This window comes from Mustela erminea, chromosome 20 (genome assembly GCF_009829155.1).
Source record: "Mustela erminea isolate mMusErm1 chromosome 20, mMusErm1.Pri, whole genome shotgun sequence".
Taxonomy (NCBI): Eukaryota; Metazoa; Chordata; class Mammalia; order Carnivora; family Mustelidae; genus Mustela; species Mustela erminea.
Genome location: NC_045633.1, coordinates 36,842,360 through 36,865,453, shown reverse-complemented (window position 1 = coordinate 36,865,453; position 23,094 = coordinate 36,842,360). Strand labels below are relative to the sequence as shown.

Here is a 23,094-nt window from a genome sequence, read left to right as displayed (position 1 = left end):
TAGCCATAAACTGGGAATAATCCAGAATTCCACCAACAGGAGAACGATTAAACACACTGCAGGACGTCCACACAGCAGGACAGCACGCGGCCACGACAGCGACCAGACCTGACACCCACCACCACGGATCAACCTCAAGATAACCGCGCTGAGGGAGAGAAGCCAGGCATAAAAGAGCATGTGATATATAATTCTATTTCAATGAAATTCTAAAAAAGAAAACACTAATCTGTGGTGATAGGAAGCAGATTCGTGGCTGCCCGGGTCCAAGTGTAAGAATGGGGCACTGACTGGGAGAGATCAGGGAATCTGGGGGGTGGCAGAAATGTTCCAGTCTTGACGACGGTGGTAATTACAGTTCTGCGCTCACAGAACTGCTGTGTACTTAACATGGAGGCATTTTATTGCATGTAAAATAAGGTTGAAAGAATGTATGTCCTCCCTAACCCAAGAGTGTTATTAAGCAACAAATGAGATAAGTGATATGGGGAAGCGTGACACACAGGCACAGGGCATTAAACAGGTAAAGGACAAAGCCATTAGCAAACAACACATTTTTCATTCCAGGAGCCAAGAGTATGGTGCGGAGGGCAGCCCTGCTTATCAGCAATGATGAGAAGGACAGGACTAGCAGTGCCTTAGTGCCAGGCACTTACGATCTTCACATGTATCAACTCATCTAAGCCTCACAACAACCCCGTGAGCAAGGTGTTGTTATTTCCGTGCGACAGATGGGGCAACAGAGGCTCTGAGGGGCAAGCACGTTGCTCAAAGCCAGAAGAAAACACTAGATCGGTCAAAGAGAGTCTTGCGGGTAGCAAAGTACTGAGCCCGGAAAGCCGTTTTCCCACCTAAAGACAAAGATGAAAGTGCCGCCTCCAAGCCGGAGCCACCTTCCCTGTTGGCAGAGGACAAGGTAAGTGACACAGCAGACACTCGTTCCTGCTTCTCGTGGATTTGGAGAACAAATGAAGACCGACACCAGAGCAGAGAAAGGAAAGCTGGTAACATCTGTACGTAGGTCATAAAAGGCAACACACAGGGCACGTGGATGGCTCAGTGGGTTGAGTCTCTGCCTTCGGCTCAGGTCATGATCTCAGGGTTCTGGGATTGAGCCCCGCATCGGGCTCTCTGCTCAGTGGGGAGCCTGCTTCCCCCTCTCTCTCTGCCTGCCTCTCTGCCTACTTGTGATCTCTGTCTGTCCAATAAATAAATAAAATCTTAAAAAAAAAAAAAAACCTTGTAAAAGGCAGCACATAATTGGCAGAATTAACTACCTACAATGTGAGGCTTTACTCAGTTTTAAAAGAATTCTCATCCAAGCAGCAACCCCGAGAAACAGCATTATGTTAACCATTCCAAGTCTGAGGTCAGATAACCTGCGAAGGGCACATACAACAAGCAAGGGATAGAACCCACAGCTGAATCAAAGTCTGGGCTATCTTCAAAGCTAGTAATGTTGTGTACATGGACTCCCATCACAACCTCAGTGAAATCAATGTTTCAAGGAAATAACAGAAAAAGCAATGAAAGTATGGACATCAAACTAGACCTAAACGGTCTCCAACTGCTGCACTATTTTTCTGAGCGTGTAATGGCCAAAGTTATTTAATGAGCAAAGACGCCCGGCACAGCAATAAGGTGCTCGAGTATGAATGCAAGTCGTCCTCACAGCAGTTTAAAAAGGTGGAAAGAAAAAACAACTTTCTACCTAGAATCATAGATGGGCCAAACTATCTTTCGAAATGAAAGGCAAAGTAAAGACAGATAAATAAAAAAAAAAGAGAATTTACTACTAACAGACATTCACTGAAGGAAATTAAATGAATTATGAACAAAGAAATTGGTAAACATAAAAGCAAATCTAAATACCATCTGAAGAAAGGATAATCATGTCTCATTTGCATGTTTACAAAAGGGCAAACCTAGAACATCGGGTCGGGAGGGAGGGGTCAGCCTTGAAGCCGGGTCACCCGCATCTCCCAGGGGGTTAAAACGGACTGACTCAGACTTCAAGTCTACCCAGCCTCATTTCAAGGGTTACTACCCCACGAACACAATGTACATCCTCAAAACCAAATGGGGGCGGAGTGAAGTGGGCGGAGAAGAACAAGGGGAAAACTGGGGTTCCAGGACGAGCCACGAAGCCCAGGCCCCCTGGAAGGCAGCGCCGGCGCGCCGCAGACGGTCCCTCTCAGGGAACCAACGCTGAGCCCTTCTGCTGTCTTCTCAAAGCACCTGGAAACAAGATTCAGGTCCTCAGTGGCCCACAGAGATGAGACCCACCAGAAGCCGCACGTGCACACACCGGACTCTTTCTGGCCTCCGAGCGGGAAACCTTTCCAAGCAGGTTGGCAAGTCAAAGAGACAGTCACTAGACCTAGAATCCTCTGCAGCTGTAACTACCCAAGCCAATCACTATTTTTAACTCAGGCTAAACAGCAACGGTCTCCGTGCGCGAGCCCCTCCTCCGCACACCCCAGGAGCCGCGGGAACCTCGCCCCCGGACTCTCCGCATCACACCCCCACTGAACACATTTTTGCTTCGACTGTTTTTGTCAAGAATCTTTAATTACGTTTCACGATTGTGCCTGCCTTTCTTTCAGTTGCCTGAAATTTCAACGGCAGGGCCTCAGAAGGAGATTAAATCAAGATAAGCGCTTGTCAGTCAGAGCTGGTTTCTCTCCCCCGCCTCCTCCGGTGACTTGCTCCCGATGCTGCCAATCAAGAAAACTCATGCGCATCATCTGTCATTCATTCCCGTCTAAATGATGCGGGTCAGACTTCATTAGGAACAGTGTCCCGATCAAAAGCTACAGCCAGTCGCGTCCACAGAACATCCAAGAAGCAGCTGGTCTCGTCTGGCTGGTGTCGGCGCAATTCCCATTCCTGGAGGCCGCGAGCAGGGCCAGCCGCACCTCCCCGGGGCCAAAAAAAAAAAAAAAGGCAGCTAGTGGTGTCTCTGGCACATTTCAGGTTGCTCGAAACTACGCGTCTTCTGTCGATTCCCCTCCCACCTCCCTGGCCCGTTAGAGGTCGTCTCAGACTCATGCAGTCTTCCCAGCCAGAAGACAACCGGCAGCCCCGCAGCCCTCCCGTTCAGGAGCTGGTCATGCCACCGAGGGGCTGAAGTTGCTGATTTGCTTCTGCTCTCCGAACAGCAGGTTCAGCCCGCCCCTACACACACACACTAACCACCGCGGCACACAGCACCGCGGCATCCACAGGCTCTCAAAACAGGCCGCATACACTCCATCAAGGAAATAGTAAAGAATCAGCAAAATCTGAAAGCAAAAGCCTCAAAGATCCAGTCCTTTCCACACAAATGCTTATCTCCATCTGTGCTGACATCACGTGGTTGGTGAGAACATTTGTTCACGTGGAAGTGATGGATGCAGGATTAAAGGCACGAGGCCCCTGACGCACTTACAGAAATAGGTAAAGACCAGGTAGAAACTGGCTGCAGGGTTTGGGGTTATTGTTTGGGTTTTTTGTTTTGCTGGCTCTTGCAAACTCTTTACTTTTTGGTTGGACTCTCCTGTCTGACCCAGGGTAGAGTGAGAAAGCTCTACAGCCAGGATTCTCCACACCAGTGACCCTCGGAAGCCCCCACAGGTGCATCTCCATCAGGAACCTGGCTGGGTCGACGTGCAGGTGTGGAAGGACTCAGAGGTGAGCAGTCCGCACAAGGAGCACTTTCCTGGGTTCACAGTGAATCAAAAGTTCAGTTATTAGTAACAGAAGTGGCTATTTAAATGTATGATTTCATCCTAATTAAAACTAATGGGGGAGAGAATTTGCATGTAGTTGCCTAGTAAATAGCTCTGTGATTCTACTTTTAATATCTGAAGGGTATTAGCAAGACAAGACTTTCAGGGCAGGTGTGAAGTTGGTAGGATGCGCTCCCACGCACTCACGCTACACACCCCCGATCCAAGGCCAGAAGCTTGGTTTTACACCATTCTGCTTTCACTTGATGCTTCTTAACAACCTTCACCCATCCAACACCCCCAGGCCAGAACCTAATAACAAGTTCCATCTTAGAAAGCTTAACAGTCCAGCGCACCTAACAAAACCACCGAGGGACACCAGAGAGCATCCTGCACGCACATTAATGACTGCAGGATATCCGATTAGGACAATGCCAAGTAAGAAGCCATTAGCAGCAGCCCTCGTCTCCCTCCGCCACACTGATTACCAAAAGAACAGCAGCAGCTGAATCACAGCTAAATCCTACTCACAAGAGACCTAGGGCACCAAAGAGGAGAAGAACCTTTAGAGCAGAGCTCCTCCAGGGAAGCTGCTCTGAGTCATTCTGATTCTGGCGTCAGTCATGCCACAAACCAATAAGCACGTATCGCACAGGCAAGGACTGGATTCCATTCCTTCCCTCGCTCCCGGGGCTCAGCACAGTACCCAGCATACGTAGTAATGGCCCTGCCAACCAAAGCGCTCTTTGCAAGGCCTCCAGAGGGACTCCGAGCGTCCAGAGACACACGGGCTTAAACGTTTACCCTAAGAGCACAAGCAACATCAGCCTTGGGATGGAACCTCAGAGCCTCAGGGCAGCCAACTTCTGTGCTCTCAGAAAAGCAGACCAACCACATCGGTCTGAACACATGTTTTACGCCCTCTGTGCCTCAGTTTCTTTTCCTGCAGCACACCTGTCCCCTGGGGCCACCGTGGAAATGGAACGGATTAATTCACACAGAGCACAGAGCACTGTGAAACACTGCCTGAGCGCACGCGTGTGAGCGCTTCTCTCCCCCATTCCCACCACCGCCCTCCTTCCCTTCGTCTCTCCGTACATGAAGGAGAGAGCAGGAGAAGGTGGTGAAACGGAGGAGAAAGAAAAGAAGCTGGATCTAAGAGAGTGTCGCTTAGATACACAGACAAAGAGCCTAAGTCACCCCTCCCCTGCCATGAAAGTGACCCCGTTCCAAATCGGTAGGCCTCTCCCCCTTTCAAAGCCACAGCTTCCCCCTCCTGGCTCAGTAGACAGCAGAGAGGCCAGAATTACCCTTTGCTACAAGGATCCTCAGCAAAAATAAAAAAAAAAAAATCACTCATTTCCATAAACCTAGTATTTTGAGATTGGTGAGGGATGTGTGGATTTCCAAACTTCCTGCAAGTCAAAACGGATCTGCTGGTAGAGAGCCAATGTTTCCAATTTGATTTGGCAGAACATACCCAGTTAGGATGTTCTCTCAATGTAATTAGAGATGCACTGTCAATGAGCGGTTAAGCTATCGACAATACCTGTTGCAATTTAATTTTAAATGTCAGTGAGTTGTTTGGGTTCACTGTAACAAGGCTTTTATACATGACAAATAAGCATCCGCAACAACAGGACCAATGATGGAAACAAGAGGGTGAGGAGAATCAACAGGCACCTTACAGGGGCCGCCTTTCAGAGACCCCCTAGTGCCCGGGCCTTGAGCAGGACCCCGCTTCCGAGAGGGGTAGGCTGGGGATTCAGGGAGGGTGTCCCTGCCACCCAGCTGCTTCAACGATGCCCACGGCTCCTGGAGGAGTGTGGCTGTGAGGAACAAGCCGCCCAGCGATGGGAGATACGTGACGTTGAGCAAGTTTTCTTTTTTTTTTAACCTCTCTTTACCTTAATTTTCCTCATCTATAAAACTAGGGATAATTCTGAGGACGGCGTAAACAAGCGCATATAAGCACTGGGCACAACACACTGTACCTTAATCGTGGCTCCATAAACGTTAGCCTCCGGTTATTCCATCAAGTTAAGTGGTCACGACTGCCTACAAAAGGAGTGTCAGGTACAGCAGCGTGTCAGACACACAGGGCCGAGAGAAAAACCGAGGAGGGCAGAGTCTACAGCGAGGCAGAAAGCGGGGACCTTCTCCAGCCCCCGGCTCTCCAGCCCCCGGCTCTCAGCGTCATTGAAGCTCAGCGTGGAGCATGGTCTCGTGCTGCCAGACCTGCTGACTTGCCAAGAATAACCCCAAATCAGGATTTTTAGGTGAAATTTCCATTTTTTGTTGTTGTTGTTGTTGGAAACTGCCTCCAAGATTCTTTACATACCAGGGGCCCCTGGGTGGCTCAGTGGGTTGAAGCCTCTGCCTTCTGCTCAGGTCACGATCCCAGGGTCCTGGGATGGAGCCCCATATCAGGCTCTCTGCCCAGCAGGGAGCCTGTTTCCTTTCCCCTCTCTCTGCCTGCCTCTCTGCCTACTTGTGATCTCTGTCAAATCAATCAATCAATCAATCAATCTTTACATCCCAAACAGGCCACACAAACCATACCTGTGCTGGACCAGGCCCGTGGCCTGCATGTCTGAGGACCTCCCCAGTCCAGAACCGCCCACAGGACCTCTCTGGGAAAAACCCACCAAGAATCTCTACTCATTTCCCATAGAGGTGAAGGTTTTCCATAGACCAAACCACAAAGGGGTTCGGAGAGCCTGGAGTGTTCTCTAAATTGCAGGACGAGCCGTGGCTGAGCCCGCAGCAGGTGCTTCCTTGCTGACTTACGGCTTGCTCACCGAGAAGGGGAGCGGGTGATTTATGAGCTGCAAAGGTGATGCAAAATGCTAATCAGCTTTAAGCTGACACTGGGTAACACAAGCAAATTTACATCTTCACTAAAATAACTCAAATGCTTCTCACGCATAATAGCAGGCAAGGAGAAAGATGAGGTGATAACACTTCAGAGACTTCACAAAATATCCCAATTAATCTAGGCCATAAACCTACAACAAATTCTCCTTCTTCTCTGAGAACAGGAACATACCACAACTGAAAAATCACAGGAAGTGCCCAAGTCAGATCATCGGCCAGCAGGTGCCCCGACTGGTGTGCCTGGAGAATTTCCCCTATTTCTGACACGGGTCAATCCACACGGAGATTTAAGACCTGATCTTTGAAGCAGATGTCACAGACTTTGTAAGTCAGAAAGGACCTCAGAAATCTCCTCAGTGAGCCTTGAATGTGAGGTACAGACGTCCTCCTGATTCCTCACTCCACCAGCCTTCCTGAAAGCCAGACCGCAGGCTGCAGGTCTCCAGCAATCAAGGTCCTTAAGCCCAGGCCTTCCGAGCACAGACTCCCTGCGAGGGGCTGCTCGGCCCCTCCCCGCCACTCCCCAGGCTGCAGGGCCGTGTGCAGGCAGTCTGGGGCGACCCAGGCCCCTAGTGCAGGGTCCCACAGGGTCCGGGCAGGGGCAGCCATAATTCGCGCATGCCGCGCGGTCGGCGTCCCTCGTTCCTCTCGTACTGACTGCTACGCGGAACCCGATTTCTTTGGGGGAAAACAAGCGTTCCACGGGTACACGTAATGAGGGCGTAAAAGCAGCATCTCATGAAGGCTGCCAGGCCCCGGCCCCCTCCCCTGCACCTGTTTGTCTTCAGCCCCCACGACATCCACTGCTGGTCCCAGGGCTGCTCTGTGGGACCCCCGGAAGCATGACCCCCTCCCCCACAGTGTAACTCTGCAAGCCTCTGCGGAGAGCACATGCACCGTCTACCCCACTTCGTGCTCAGGTCTCACACCCCAGTTCCCTTCTTCACAAGGACAGACCGGCCCGTCCAGTTGCCTCTTCATTCGTTTGCCTTTACACAAACCCAAAAACCATGGGCTCCCTCTCCTGCCTCTTCCCCTTGTGGTTTGTGCTCTCTCTCTCTTTCACTCTCAGTCAAATGAATTCAAAAAAATCTTGGGGCGCCTGGGTGGCTCAGTGGGTTAAGCCACTGCCTTCAGCTCAGGTCATGATCTCAGGGTCCTGGGATCGAGCCCCACATCAGGCTCTCTGGTCAGCAGGGAGCCTGCTTCCCCCCCCCACCTCTCTCTCTGCCTGCCTCTCTGCCTGCTTGTGATCTCTGTCAAATAAATAAATAAAATCTTTAAAAAAAAATGAATTCAAAAAAATCTTAAAAAAGAAATGTACTAAAGTGTCTATTTTGGCAGTGGTGTCCTTCATAAAAGGTCCTACTGGAAGACTCCCTCATAAAATCCTACTGTGTCAAAGACTTGACAAAGGAGAAGAAAATTATATCCTACAAATTGTCCACGGGAAACAGGAGCTTCTTGAGGACAAAATGGGAATTTCCTGAATAGCCAATGTCCCTGATTTCTGGGACCTATATCCCAGACCTGCCAAATCAGAATTTCCAGGGGGAAATGCCTAGAAATCTATATTGTTAAAAAATGCGGTGTTCTTATCTTTTACATAAATATTTTATCATGTCTATAAAATCAGTCGACTGAACTATAAGAAAACGAGACTTGTAATACCTGTAGCTTTAACAAAACAAGAGGAGGATTCTTACGACTCGCTCCCTTTCCTGTGATCCCACTGGTTTCCGCTTCTCCTCCTTACAGCGTCCCAAACTCCCTGTGCCCCAGCCCACTGACAATCGGAGCAGAATCTGGTTAATACAGCACACTGGGTACTCCTGCACCGAAACCGCGGAAGAGAAATCCGCGCGTCAGAGACCTGCAAGTAGGAAGACCTCAATTTATATAAAAATCTTTTCAGAGCCCTTATAATCTCATTGACCATCTGTAGCACAGAAATGAATCCTGGAATTAGTGGTGCTAAGTGGTTACAGAGCACTAGACACTCTGGAGACCAAAAAAAAAAAAAAGAAAAGAAAAGAAAGAAAAAAGAAAAAGAGAAAGTAAAAGCAAAAGAAGTTTCTATCTTGTACTTGAAGAAGTTAAAAACCTACCATTATGGGGAACCCCCCCCATAAGTAAGTGCTTAGACATTACAGGATAAAAAATGTTAAAATAACTAGCTTGGTAGCAGTGACATGCACAAAATCCAAATCTCTCCAGCAATGGCTCATCATCCCCAGTGATTCAAACTCCACTAACAAAATTTCAATAAATAAATAAATAAATACGCCCCCCACCCAAATTCTTCATCTATTTACTCTGAAGCAAATTTTAAAAAAAAAAAAAACTAAAGCGGAACAGAAAGTTATAATTGGCACCCGAATCTTCGGCATCAGAAAAATGGCAGCCCTTCACTCCACACGTGCAAGAGCTCTTCATCGTCGGCTGAAAATGAGAAATTAATTTTCAAGTCTCTTGTCTAAGAGACAGCTTTTAAAAAGGTATTAACCTACATTTGGAGATTAATGCAAACACAGCCATCTTGTTTTAGTGGGTACAATCCAACTTTTATTAAGACAAAGACGGATTCAGAGTAATTAAGAGCTTGTCCAATATCCAGAATTTTATGACTCTAAATATCAGCGAAGCGGGCGTCCTCGCCAGCTCTGCCTCGGAGCTGCTGCATTATAAATCCCGGGTGGTAATGCACCACCAGCTGAAAAGAGCCTGAATACGCCTCATTGGAAAACCAGCCCCCCCGCCTCCCATGGAGAACGGCCCTGACTCTAATACAACGCGGAGCCCCCTCAGAACACCAGTACTACTGGGGAAGGTGAGTGGCGAGGGATTTGCTACGAAGGAACCCAAAGAGGAGAGACAACGGCAGGAAGTGGGTCCCCACCGCGCTGGATGCGGAGAGCCTCCCGCTGCCCCAGTCCAGGAGCGCCTAGAGAAGGACAACGCGCCCCCGCTGGGGACGCCGCCTGTAGTGTACGTGTGAGGCACATTTTTTACTATTTGCACAGATGTGGCAGAGCCATGGACGCTGTAAACAAGACAAACAAACAAAAAACACAAAACTTTCAGTAAGGTAACATCTCACTGTTTAAGAAAACTCCCCAGTGGGATGCTCTCTTCAGCTACCAAATGCTTTTTTTGAAATGGTGTGGAGGTGACAGCCTGGCAACTGGTCATCATGTTTTCCGACTTCATGAAATCAAAGACTCTTGGACACCAGGTTCCTAATGCAAGTTTCTTCTGTATTTAAAAGACCACGGAAAGCTTAATATCACAGCTTTTCAAAAAACTAGTTCCCTCTCTGCTTTTTCACTCAATTTGCCACCCCCCAACTTAACTCAGGGGAACGCCGAAGACTCCTGCTCCCCAGCCCCCAGCAGTGATTACATCTTAAAGAAGCTGGTTATCTCCATCCTCTGAGGAGAGAAATGACGGCTGTCACCTGTGGACCTCGCCTAAGCCAAAGCCAATTCCCCCAGATCCCAAAGGAATACACAGAAGCTGACAGAATGGACCCGAGGAAAACACATCATGCACTCCATAATTAGCGAAACCAAGCCGCTAAACTGGTTCTCCTTCTCAGAAACGTCCTTAAGCACAGATCGCACTGTACACCCAAGGACATGGCACGCCCCACCTTCTCTGCCCACCTGGCTCTTCCTTCCCCAGGAGAAACATCCTCTTCCTAAATGTACAAGTCCTACAGAACAAACACTGAGCCAGGAAAAATAAATTTAAACTGAGACATCACGCTCTCTTTGACTATTCAGATCCTGTCAGAATATAATAAATTGTCTCTTAGGGGCTTAACAAAGGTGCCATTTTCCAAAACGAACAAAGGGGTTTTTTTTTATTATTATTATTAAATACTTTAGCTTTCCACCCCCCCGCCCCATAGCATGACTTTATTTTTCACTCGAGAGAGAAATGGATACCTAGAATTTGGGCCTTATCTGTTAGAACTGACCACAGCCAACATTTTTGCATTGTCACGTCTGAAAATCATATTGCAAAGGGAAAACAACTACAACAAAACGTAAACCAAAAACATACAGCAATACGCCTGTGATCTACCAGAAAAAAGAACTCCAGGGGAAACCAAGTTGATTCTGCGAGCCAGTACCCGTGTTCCCCGACTGTGCAGCCCTCCAGAGCGACCGCAGAGATCACACACCCAAAATCCATACGTAATTATTCGAGATTTATTTACTTACTCTCTTGGCAAGGCCGGATTAAAGCACTGAACCGGTTCTGAGCACCTATGTGTAACTACGGACCACCTTTCTGACTCCAAGAAGCAAACATTTCAAAGGCAAAGGCCCCCAGTATTAATGAGCCTTCCACATCCCCTGCGTGACAACCAGCCCCCAGAGAACTTTCTTCACTTTTTAAATGAATGTATCTTTTTTTTTTAAGATTTTATTTATTTATTTGACAGAGATCACAAGTAGGCAGAGAGAGAGAGGAGGAAGCAGGCTCCCTGCAGAGCAGGGAGCCCGATGTGGGGCTCGATCCCAGGACCCTGGGATCATGACCTGAGCCGAAGGCAGAGGCTTTAACCCACTGAGCCACCCAGGTCCCCTAAATGAATGTCTCTTGATACTCAAGGTAAGACTTGGGTATGTACAGCCACCCCGTCAGAATCCCCGTCGAGCAAACATACTCCCTCTAAGCACCGACTATCATGCTATCTACACACAGAAAAGCATAGACCGACGTCTGTGATATGCTGGAGGGAGTCCCTTCCAGTGGACTGACTGAAATAATCCTCACAAGAAATCTGCTACCCATTTTACAGATGAGGACAGGGTGGCCTTGGCGAGCCAGAGACTGACTTACCTCTGGTCACTTAGGTCATCGGTGGTAGGTCTGGAGCCCCAACAGCCCTGGGTGTGGACTGCGTGACCCAGCTCTGGTAGGAGAACAACCCAGATGAGTAAGACAGAAGCTCTGTACTAACACGGGGTTTTAGAATCTGATTTAGATAGTAAGACGCCGGCAGGAAAGTGTGTGACAAATACCAACGGAGCGTGCACAAGCTGTACAGGTAAGTAAAGGGAACCACCTCTTGAGACTACGAATGCCAGTGGAACACCTGAAAAACCATTCTGCACAGAGCACTCAGGTTCACAGAGGAGAAACAGCATGTTAAAAGGGCTCTGTCGGTCATAAATGTGATATAAGTGTTAGCTGTTAATACAGGTAATAATACCGACTATAATTTCCTGGCATGTTCTTGACACAGGTCAGATACCATGTTGAGCATCTCACATGCCTTTTCTTATTAAACAACTCATCGATATTATCCCTATTTTATAACCGAGGAAACTGAGTTTGGAGAGAGTGAATGACTTACACAAGGTCACATACGTAAGTGGCAAAATTGGGTTAAACAAGTCTTTCTGTCAAAGCTCATGTCTCTTATCCACTATCCACACTGCCTCCGGGACTTCTATCTCCTGAAGTCATTTTTCTCATCTCGTCCCCAAAATCCTCACTGAGTACTGAGTCCTGATTCACACACCGCCTGCTTCTGATGGTCATCGCAGTTTCCAGAGTATTCTCTTAACCCACATCCCCACGTCCACAGGTCACAGGGGCGCGGTCAGCCTCAGAAAACAGCCAAGATCCCATGTGGTCTCTAACTACGGAGAGAAATCCAAGAAAGGACGGAGCACATGTTAATCAAAGGTTACAGCTACTTGGTATTTGAAACCCTTCTAACTGAGGTTCTTAACGGTGCTTAAGAGAAGGCTTAAGTGCATTAAAAAAAATTCTCTGTACATTTGTTATTCTCATCCCAGCTTTAAAGATGAGTAAACACAGACGTGCAGACGTTACAGGAAGATAAGACAGGAATTCTGGCTGTTTCTATGAATAAGGCCAGCTCGGGATCTGACCCTGCTTCCCTCACAGCACGGCAGGTAAGAGGAGGACACGTGGACCCACAGAGACCGGGATGGGTCCGAGACGGGTCTTCTAACGAAACCACAGGAAATATGGGGAGAGAAAAAGCCGAACTGGTGTTGTACCTCTCAAAGGATGACAAGTCTGTAAAATCTTAAGGCGACAGAAGAAGTCAAAAAAGAAAATTTTAAAAATTCAACCTCATAAAGTCTTCATAATGAAAAAGTGAAATAAAAAGGAACCGGAAAAGGTATTCGTGACAAATATTACCAAGGGTTACTACTGCATGTGTAACACAGAGACCTCCCACCAGTCAGGGGAAAAGATTCCCACCCAAAAACCAGTCAAGCGAAACATAAATGAGGCTCAAACTAGTGCAACAGTAGAGGGAAGGCACCGCCCTTGTAGGGATACAGTGATCAAAGAAATCCTGTACCTTTTATCCCTAAAAACATAAATAATGATAATTTTCAAGACAAGCACACCTTATATGACTGACGATACTATGCAGTGTAAACTATACGCTGAAAAAACTTATAAAGCAAAAAGGCACCCTGCTGTTATTCCACAGCAGAAAATCTACCAAAGAAATTAAGGAGGGGGTAGAGGTAATCCTATGCACATGGAAGTTCTTTGCGGTGTCATGGCACAAAACCGAAAGCTTCCAACACTAGATGAGCGTAAATCACGGCACGATTTGATGTACTATTATGCAGTCATTAAATTACTAATTATGAAGATACTACAGCAACACAGAAATGGCTTTTTTAATGTTAAGCAAAATGTAAAATTATTTATGATTACAATGCCATAAAAGCCATGTGTGCACTACCGATAAATCCTAGAATAAAGGTATACAAATGCGAAAAAAAATGGGGGATTTTTTAAAGAGGCATCTGTGAATGCTCTTCCCTCTTTACAAAAATGTTATTAAAAGAAAGTGATGTGTGTTGCTTCATACAGGAGTAAGAGAGAAAGGAAAGAGGTTCTCTTACCCTCTACCCACCTGCCTCCCTGCCTTACAGAGAATACATGTATTTATGAAAAAGAGTTAAAAGTTGCTCTTTCCTGGCTAAAATGTCTCACCCCTTACAGAAAAATGTGAGGCGTGGATGTGGACACGGTATTTTTTGTATTGTTTTTTGTGAAGATTTTATTTTTCTGTCAGAGACAGAGCACAAGCAGAGGGGGCAGCGGGCAGAGGGAGACCCAGACCCCCGCTGAGCAGGGAGCCCGACGCGGGGCTCGATCCCAGGACCCTGAGATCATGACCCGAGCCGAAGGCAGAGGCTCAAGCCACTGAGCCCCCCAGGTGTCGCAGTATTTTTGAATTCCATTAGGGACAAGAAAACAGTACAGCCCACATGTCACACACACGAACATGTCTTGCACGCACTGTAAAACCCAGCTCACGAAAGGATTTTCCACGCTGTTTCCATCAGGAAGGCACTCAAACCCCCAGCGTTCATCTGAGTTTCGTAACGTCCGATCGCAGGTAGACGCGGGCTATCTTCCAGAGAGGATTTTCCATGACACGGAGCAGAGAGCGGAGATCAAAGCTCTGCCAGCCCCGACTGAAATTAATTCTCTACAGCTGTTTAGGGAACTCGGATCTGGGGAAGAGGGACTCCCCCGACTGGCTCAACCACTCACTTCAAGAAGGAAAATGTGTTAAAAAAAAAAAAAAAAGAAAGAAAGAAAGAAAGAAAAGCCACAAGCAAGCACCTACCAGCCCACAGAGCTTGTATGTTCCCAAAGAGCAACATTATTTCAACTTTTTGTGCCTTTTTTCTTGAAAGCCTTTTAGGGAGGCAGCACTTAGGACAGAACTACCCACCATGGGAAGAACGATGAATCAATGTTTGCCTAAAGACATTAAAATTTAAAAAGACAGAGGAACCTTCAAAAAAGCAAAAACCCACATAATCACTTTAGAATGTGCCTACGCAGTTCATTATCGTGCCGCCCAACACTTCCTACTCCGGGGAGGGCCGTCCTCCAAATAATGCGTTTATGTGCTTTACCAACCACCAGCATTCCTTCGCGTGCAAGCTACTAGCTCTTAGGGTACGTCTGTGGCAGCCTTAAAGTGAGCACATCCCTCCGAATGATCAGGAATGGTAGCCAAAAGCAGCACCTGGGCAGCGGGAGTCCCCAGGGGCGGAGACCCAACACTCCCTCCCCGCGGTCTTCCCAGAGCTCTCCCCCTTTTCCTGGAACACTGACCATCTCCTCCACTGGGGGCCCCTGCAACGCTCACACACACGCCACCACGGTGAGCCCCACCGCAATAACCCGCTGCTGCATTTCTTTTTGGCGAGCCACACCCTGAAACCCCATTAGCACATCAGCGCTCAACCTCTGCTACACCGGGAAGGACCCGGGAGTCTCAACACATCAGCACCTGGGCTCCAGCCCCAGAAGATTCGGACGGAACCGGCATGGGGATGGCGCAGGGTCACAGGATTCTGTAAAGCACTGCTGGTGTCAGTTTTTAGCAATCTGACGGGATTCTAAAGTCTTATATGGAAAAGCAAAGGACCTAGAATAGTCAAAACCATCTTTGGGGGAAAAAAAAGAACAAAGATGCGATCCAGGCTACTGGGGTTCAACGCTTCCTGTAAAGCTGCGGTGAGGAAGGCGGCGTGGTCCCGGGAGACGGACAGGCGAGCGCGCCAACGAAGCAGAACTCAGAGTCCATCAACAGGCATAAGCAGAAATAGACTTAAACAGGCAAGGATTTTCAACAAATGCACCAACTATATTCAATGAGTAAAGGAAAGTCTTTCCTATGATGTTAGGACAACTGGACAAACATAAGGGAGGAAAAACGAGCTCTCACTCTTACCGCACACCACACACGAAAATCAGAATGGATCATACACCAGAATGTGGATAAAGCTTCTAGAAGAAAACAAGGGACAGTAGTTCTCTAATATAAGGTAAGCCAAGAGTTCTTGGAGAGGGCACAAAAGACCTGAAACACGTAAGGGAAAAAGAAGATAAGCAAGACTTCATCAAAACTGAAAACTTCTGCTCATCCAAAAACATCACTAGGAAGTCTGAAAAGGCCAACCACAGACCGGCAGAAAGATTCTTACTGCATGTGTCTGACAAGCAACCTGTGCCAGAATACTGAAGAACCCCGACAGATCAGTGGCGAACATACAAACATCCCGATTTTAAAACAGGCAAAAGACTTGAACAAACAGCATATGAAAGAAGATGACACTGTGAGTCATCAGGAAAATGCGAACTCAAACCATAATGAGGTCCTAAGTTTATCCCCCACCAGAGCGGCTAGAATCACAAAGACCGACACCGCCAAATATTTCTGAGACTGTGGAGCAACGGGAAGTCTCGGCAAACGCTGCTGGGCACGTAAGTTGGGACAACCACTCTGGAAAACGGTTTGGCAGTTTCTTCTAAAGTTAAACATATACTCGCTTACCTTATGACCCCACAGTTCCACGCCCAGACACCTACACAACAGAAATGAAGACCTACGTCCGTTTAAAAACCTTGTAACAGCCGGGGGCGCCTGGGTGGCTCAGTGGGTTAAACCTTGTAACAGCCGAAAGTTCAAAACAATTCCAATGGCAATCAACAGGGCAGTAAAGGGTTAAACACACCGCACTGTGTTTACCCAACGGCCTACTACTCAGCCGTTAAAAAAGAACAACGAACTGACATGTGCAACAACCTGGAAGAATCTGGAAAGGATTACGTCGAACAAAAGAAGCCAGACGCAGGAGGACATGCGGTATGAGTCCCGTTTCCACGGGAGCTCCAACCGGGAGCAACCAAGCCAGGCAGGCGGGAATCAGAAGGGCGGGAGGAAGCCGCTGGGAGCTGGCACGGGACGGGTTAGGAAGAGCCTACACGGCTCTCGGGGATGATTATGCTCTCCACCTTGACTGGTTACGTGGCTTACGTCTGTCAGTCAAAATCCACTGATTTGTAAGATCCGTGCATTTCACTGTGTGTCAGTTATACCCAATTTTTTTTTAGCCAGGTGATTTCCATCTGAGCCAAGCTGCGAACCGCCAGGAGACGGCGGGCGTGGACGCTGCCATGGCTCGTCTAACAGCCCTCCCTGCACCCTCCTCATCTGGCCTCTTTCTGGGCAAACTAAGACTGTGCATATCCAAGACTTTCACATAACATCCCATATACTGCACCTTGCTGCCCACATTCTGCAGGACCTTCACTGGGTACTGACGAACTGATCCGATACTGGTATTTCCACATCACAGTGCACACCTCTTACACCTGTTTCAGGAGACACTGACATCTGGGGGAGCCGGCAACTATTCGCAGCACACAACTCCCCAAGGACATGTTCCGCTCAAGTCTGGGGAGACCAGCCCTCAAAGAACGTACATTCGGACCTCCACTTCCCATCGCCCCTTTAAGCCCTCTGGCAACCCTGCACGTACTTTTAGGGCCTCAAAGGGGGTCAGGTATCTCCAATGTCCTCATGCCAGCCTCTCTCCCAGAATATCGACCCTGCCCGTCGGCAGGGCACACATCTTCCTGTCCTCTGAAGCATCATCATGACATCGCCTGCTTCAGGAAGTTTTCTCTGATCTCTCTCCCGCTGCGTATGTCCCCCCTTCCCTGCTCCCACAGTACTTAATGATTATCTCGAGCATTTGTACACCACGCGGCAGGCAGTCTGCTGGAAGCGGCAGGCCCGTAACACTCTTACGAACGTGCACTTGCGTGATCATGTTTACTTTTCAAAATTTTGTGCCTCGCTCAGGTGGACTCCAGGAGGGGCAAGGGACCATCTCTTATTAGTAAATTCTGATTACAGTATGTGTTTGATAAACTTCAATTGATTTTACAAATTAATTAATACCAATACCGTAATACCTCCTTTGCCCTCAAGTCAGCCAAGATAGAGAGGACTCAAAAAAAAAAAAAAAAAAAACCACCAACAACAACTACAAAAAGAAAGTGACTATATATATATATATAGTTATATGTAAAAGTTTATTTTAAGCTGTAGGCTGTGGTGAAAATCAACCTGGGTATTACTGGGAACTCTCAAACCTGATCTAAAGATTCTTTGGGAATATTAAAGTTTGAAAACACTTTGGTTCTGGGGCATCTGGGTGGCACAATGTATTGAGCGTCGAACTACTGGTTTCCACTCAGGTCATGGGATGGAGACCGATTTGGGGCTCTGGGCTTTGCACGGAGTCTGCTTGGGATTCTCTCCCCCTCTCCCTATGCACCTCCTGCTTGTGCTTGCTCTTTCTCTAAAATGAATAAATAAAGCTTAAAAAAAAAAAGGAAAGAAAGAAAAGACCACTTTGCTTCTGTTCATGTCCTGTTGGAGTCACCAAAAAAAAGAAAGTGAAAACTACTTCGGTTCTTCAATCTTTAAAAAATTTTACTCCTGGTTACTTTTGTCTAAGACCACTTGTCTTCACTGATGTTATCCGAGCCCAGAGCAGGCGCCCGAACTAACGCGCCTCCCACGCAGACGCGTGCCCTCACGGAGCCGCGCCCCCACCCGACCTTTGTCCAGTCCATCCACGGCTCTCCCGCGCACGGTCAATGACAGTAACAATCCGAGTCTTGGGCCGTAATCTGCAAGTCTTCGCAAGAAGGAAAAAAAAATTACCACTGGGAGATTTTTATGGTTATTAATACTTATCCTTAAGCAGTAAATTCAATCAAATCCTTTTCCTTCGGGTCAGCAAAACAAACCAGAAAGTTAACCAATACTGTAACCTTGAATCCTGATGCTACAGTTTTTGCTTTCTGTGCCTTTAAAAGTGCAATGTTTTCATTTCTCTGCAGAAAGTGCTGATCCAGAGAGCACAAGACAACAGCCGCCCTGCAGATATCACTTGTAGGAAACGGGAGAGATTAAAGAGACGGCTCCCTCACAAGACCCACGATGAAATGCGTCGTAGTCTTTTGAACAGGAACGTCTTTGAAATAACAAAAAACAAAGCTGAAGATTCGGCGGCCAAGGTCTGACAGCGGGTTGTTCTGTAACACGCCCCTCCTCGCTCAGTGCTTGAAAGCCAGAGAAACCGCAATCATGGAGCCCGGAGGAGACGAGGAGGCAAGAACTCGTCTCATCAGCGTACAAAGAAACGAGGGTCAGACAGGAAACGTAACTCCCCCACGGAGCTGTGACAATCTTGGTGGCGGTTCAGGGGTCCGTCCGGGGGGTTCTACCTCTTCTGTGGAGGGACTGCTGCTCCCCAGCTTAACAGGATCCCGTCTACAGTCAGGAATACCCTGGAGACGCGTCTCTTTGCCGGAATCGATGCAAGTTACACTGCTTCCGTGGTTTCCTCTTGGGTCTCACTCAGCCGTGCCCCGCGACTGTACCGCACGCCCCTACCCTCTCCCGGTGGGCTCCTTCTGTCGCCGCCAAGACGACTCATGCACCCGGCTACGCTGCCGTTAGGGCGTAATGAGCTGCTCCTACACAGCGCGGGTAGGCCGAGGTGTGAGCACAGCCGTGCAGCGCTCACCCCCATCCGTGCCGGCAATCACCCCGCATCCGTCCCGGCGAGAGTCTTCCCAACAGAGGGAGCAGAGAAGGCTGGGCTTCGCCCAGGACTCACCTGAGGATTTCCCGTAAATCCTCAGAAATGCCAACGGCTAGGAGAAAGCCCGAACGAACGCCAGCTCACACTTCTAGAGCGTGAACTGCTGGCCAGTCCCTGACCTAAACGGTTCCCATATACTTGACCCGCGCGGCCCTCACAAGCCCCCCACGGGCTGGGCAGCCGCTCCTGCTCCTCCCGGGTGACAGCCGGGAAAGTCAGTAACCCGCACGGTCGCGTGACTAGGACGCGGGAACCTGGACCCGCACCTAGGCAGGCAGACGCGAGGGACTCCACATGGGTAACCTGGAAGCTGCTCTGACCTTTGCCTGGTTAAGACTCTAGGAATGGACCCGCTTCAAAGCGGCCGCCGTAAAACACGCCTGTCCTCCCTTCTCAAAGAGAGGAGAACGTTCCAAAATGTAAGGTGGCCCGGATTTCCTAAAAACGTCCCAGAGAACCGCACAGCCTGTGTGACACTCCGTGTCTACACAAGACTAGAGTCTGGCAACTCCCAGGGGCCAAGGCTGGAGGGGTGGGGGGACCCGACAGGAGCGGCCGTGAATGGCGAAGGCGGCACAAGCCGGGACAGCCCCCCCCCACCCCGTCCGACAGCCAGTCCTGGGGACGCAGGTGGCCGCGCCTGCAGCTTCGCGCGGGAGCACCTGTCCCAGCATCAGAGGCCCTGCCTGGGCGCTGCTCTACCGCGGCTCTCGCCGGCGCCGAAGCGGAGCGTGTGCACGTCCTGTAGTCCTGTACACGCGGCACCACGTCGCTCCTCTAACGCCCGCTCTACCGACCGCGCCGGCCGCCGCGAGGAAGTGGTCCTGTTCGTCTTCGGCTGGAAGCGGCTCTGACACTTTGGGGAAAAAAGCAATTCCGGATCTTTTTTCTCTCTCTCTTTTCTTTTTCCTTTTCTTTCTTCCTTCCTTCCTTTTTTTGTGAGAATATTTAAATTCTACTCTCTTTAGATGTGTTTCTCTTAAAGCAAAGAACTCCAAACATTATCTAACACTTCTAACAGGAGTTTTAATGTAACTTCCTAAATATCTTACTTCATTTTGCACGTCAACAATGTAAGCATTTCAATGAAGTCCACCCTTGAAAGGGAAGCAGTTCGATTACATGCTCAAGGTCACACGGCTGTGAAACACAGGAGTCGGAATGAGAATTCCTATCCATATGCCAAGGCATCTCCAACTACACTTTTCTGTTCTATGAACTAAAAGAGCATTTTGGGGGGGCACCTGGGTGGCTCAGTGGGTTAAAGCCTCTGCCTTCAGCTCGGGTCATGATCTCAGGGTCCTGGGATCAAGCCCCGCATCGGGCTCTCTGCTCCACGGAGAGCCTGCTTCCCCCTCCCTCTCTGCCTGCCTCTCTGCCTGTTTGTAATCTCTCTCTGTCAAATAAATATTTTTTTTAAGTTTTTTTCTTTTAAAAAAAAAAAGCCTTTTTTCCTCCTTGCGTCCCAAGGACACAGCCTTATCTACACTGAGAAGACCGGCACAGCTGCAGGAACTGCAGCCGCAGGTCTTCAGCCACCACGTCCCTACACACAGCAGATCGCTGCGCTTCTGTAAGTAAAGAGGACTGCTGTTCACCCTCTGGGCCTCCGACCCCACACTCTCTCATGCATTCCAAAGTTGGGAAGATCGTACCCACCCGCCTCTACCTGTACGCCCTTCCCACTTCCCCCCATCCTCAGCACTATCTTTTGGGCACTGATGCTTCCCTGCTTAAACCATCTGGGGCGCCAACATCACTCACCCATCATCAGGGACACACGAATCAAAACTACAAGGAGCGGTCACCTCACACCTGGCAGAACGGCTACGGTTAACAACACAGGAAACCACAGCCACCAGCGAGGATGCGGAGAAAGGGGAACCCTCCTGCACCGTTGGTGGGAATGCCAGCTGGTGAAACTACTCTAGAAAACAGAATGGAGGATCCTCAAAAAAGGTGAAAATAGAGGGGCACTTGGGTGGCTCCATCCGGTGAGCATCTGGTCCTGATTCCGGCTCAGGTCACGATCCTTGGGCAGTGGGGTCGCACCCCTTATCGGACTCCGTGCTCGGTGTAGTCCGTCTGCTCGTCCCTTGCCCTCTGCTCTTCCCCCCAGTCACACACTCGCTCACTTTCTCTCTCTCTCAAATAAATAAATAAAATCTCTTAAAAAAAAGTCAAAAATAGAGCTACCCTATGATCCAGCAATTGCACTCCTCAAAGTGCACAAAACTACTGACGTAAAGGGGTTACGTGCACCCCAGTGTTTACAGCAGCAGCATCAACAGTGGCCAGCGATGGAGAGAGCCCCAACGTCCACCCCCTGGTGAATGGATCAGAAGATGTGGTGTGGCTATCTGCAGGAACGCTACTCAGCCATCAACAAGAATGGAATATTGCATTTGTAGCAACGCGGATGGAGCCAGAGAATATTACGCTAACCAAGTACGTCAGGCAGAGAAAGACAAATACCATATGGTTTCACGCAGAAGTGCAATTTAAGAAACTAAACAGATGCACATGGGGAAAAAAAAGAGACAGAAAGAGGCAAACGAGAAAACAGACTCTTAACTACAGAGAACAAACTAGGGGATGCTGGAGGGGGGTTGGAAGGGTGATAGGCGCTGAGGAGCCACTTGTAATGAACAGTGGGTGCTGTATGTAAGTGTTCAATTCCTAAATCCTACACCTGAAGCTGTTAACTAGGAAACCTGGGTGTCTCAGTGGGTTAAGCATCTGCCTTCAGCTCAGATCATGATCCCAGGGTCCCGGGATCGAGTCCCGCGTCAGGCTCTGCACTCGGCCTGGACTCTGCTTGGACTCTGCTTGGGACTTTCCCCGATCCCTCTACCACTTCCCCGCCCCTGCGCCACTTGCCTCCCGCCACCAAATAAACGCATGAATCTATTTCTTAAAAAATTCCCCGATGAGATACCAAAGTACGTACGTCGGGAATGTTCTGCCCAAACACACATTCAGTCCTCTCCGCCACGCTTCGCCACGCGCCTGTGCTCCAGCAGCCACAATGAACTCACTCAAGGACTTCCAAACGCAAAATTCATTTCTCAGTCTCGCCAACTCCACTCAACCTCTTTTGCCAGCCGACAACGTCCCTCCTCGTCTGGCCCACCAAGCCTCCCGTGATCACTCTACGCCAGGTTTATGGTGACCACCCCCAGCTGCCGTCTCAAAGCTCGCAGCGCTCTGTGCTCAGGCTACCGGCACTGTTCCAAGGACGTATGACCTAACACAGGACCGCAACAGAGTCTCCCGTTCTTCTCATCCCCAGCTCGTGTCTCAGTGACAGGCACAGGGACTCCCTACAAGTCGCCTCCACAAACCGTTACAGACTGGCGCTTGGAATATGGTGATGGGCAGCACGCTGGGCCTCGACTCTCGTGGAACTCACTTCTGACGGAGAGGAAAGGGAGAAACATTCGACAAACACACACACGCCTGAGCGGGAGATGACTGCTACCGGGAAAAATAAAGCCGCGTTAAGGGAAGAGAGAGTGCTTGCTCTAGGTCATCAGGAAGGATTTCCAGCAGAAGCTCCAGTCGAGCGAGGGAGGGAGCCCTGAGTTCAAGAGCATTCCAGGCAGAGTGCAAAGTAACGGTGACAGCCTTGCACAGAGTGCGTGGCTGCTGGGGTACCTGTGCCCAGTGGCAGCAGGTGGCAAAACGTCACAGGCCCAGGGGACAGGCAGCCCGCTACTCGCCCCGGACCAACAGCACCTGAACTTGGTCATTCTGCTCCTGCTCTGGCGACGTCCCTTGCTGCCGACCAGCACGACAAGTGGGTGCTGGCGTGCTGAACGCGGGCACTGCCCACGGTACCCTGAGCTCTCGTCGCCGCTGCTGTCCCGGTAAGTCTTCTCTGAGCCTCTCCCAGGATGACCTCCTCTTCACCTCCTTTGGCATTCCTCCGAATAAAGCCTCGTAAACGCTGTGGTCCCGTTTCCTCCTCCTCCAAAACATTTCATAGCCATTTCTGCTACGGT

The 23,094-nt window shown here is 49.1% G+C and overlaps 1 protein-coding gene and 1 long non-coding RNA gene across 9 annotated transcripts in view; both read right to left on the bottom strand.

Annotated features, from left to right (window-relative positions):
• Nucleotides 1–23,094, bottom strand: part of AUTS2 (activator of transcription and developmental regulator AUTS2) — a 1,075,180-nt gene that overhangs the window by 943,279 nt on the left and 108,807 nt on the right. The window lies entirely within an intron of this gene.
• Nucleotides 14,185–17,455, bottom strand: LOC116581361. The gene is made up of 2 exons (XR_004282028.1): nt 16,074–17,455; nt 14,185–16,030 (listed from the first exon to the last, which is right to left on the bottom strand). It is a non-coding gene; the product is annotated as an uncharacterized LOC116581361 (long non-coding RNA).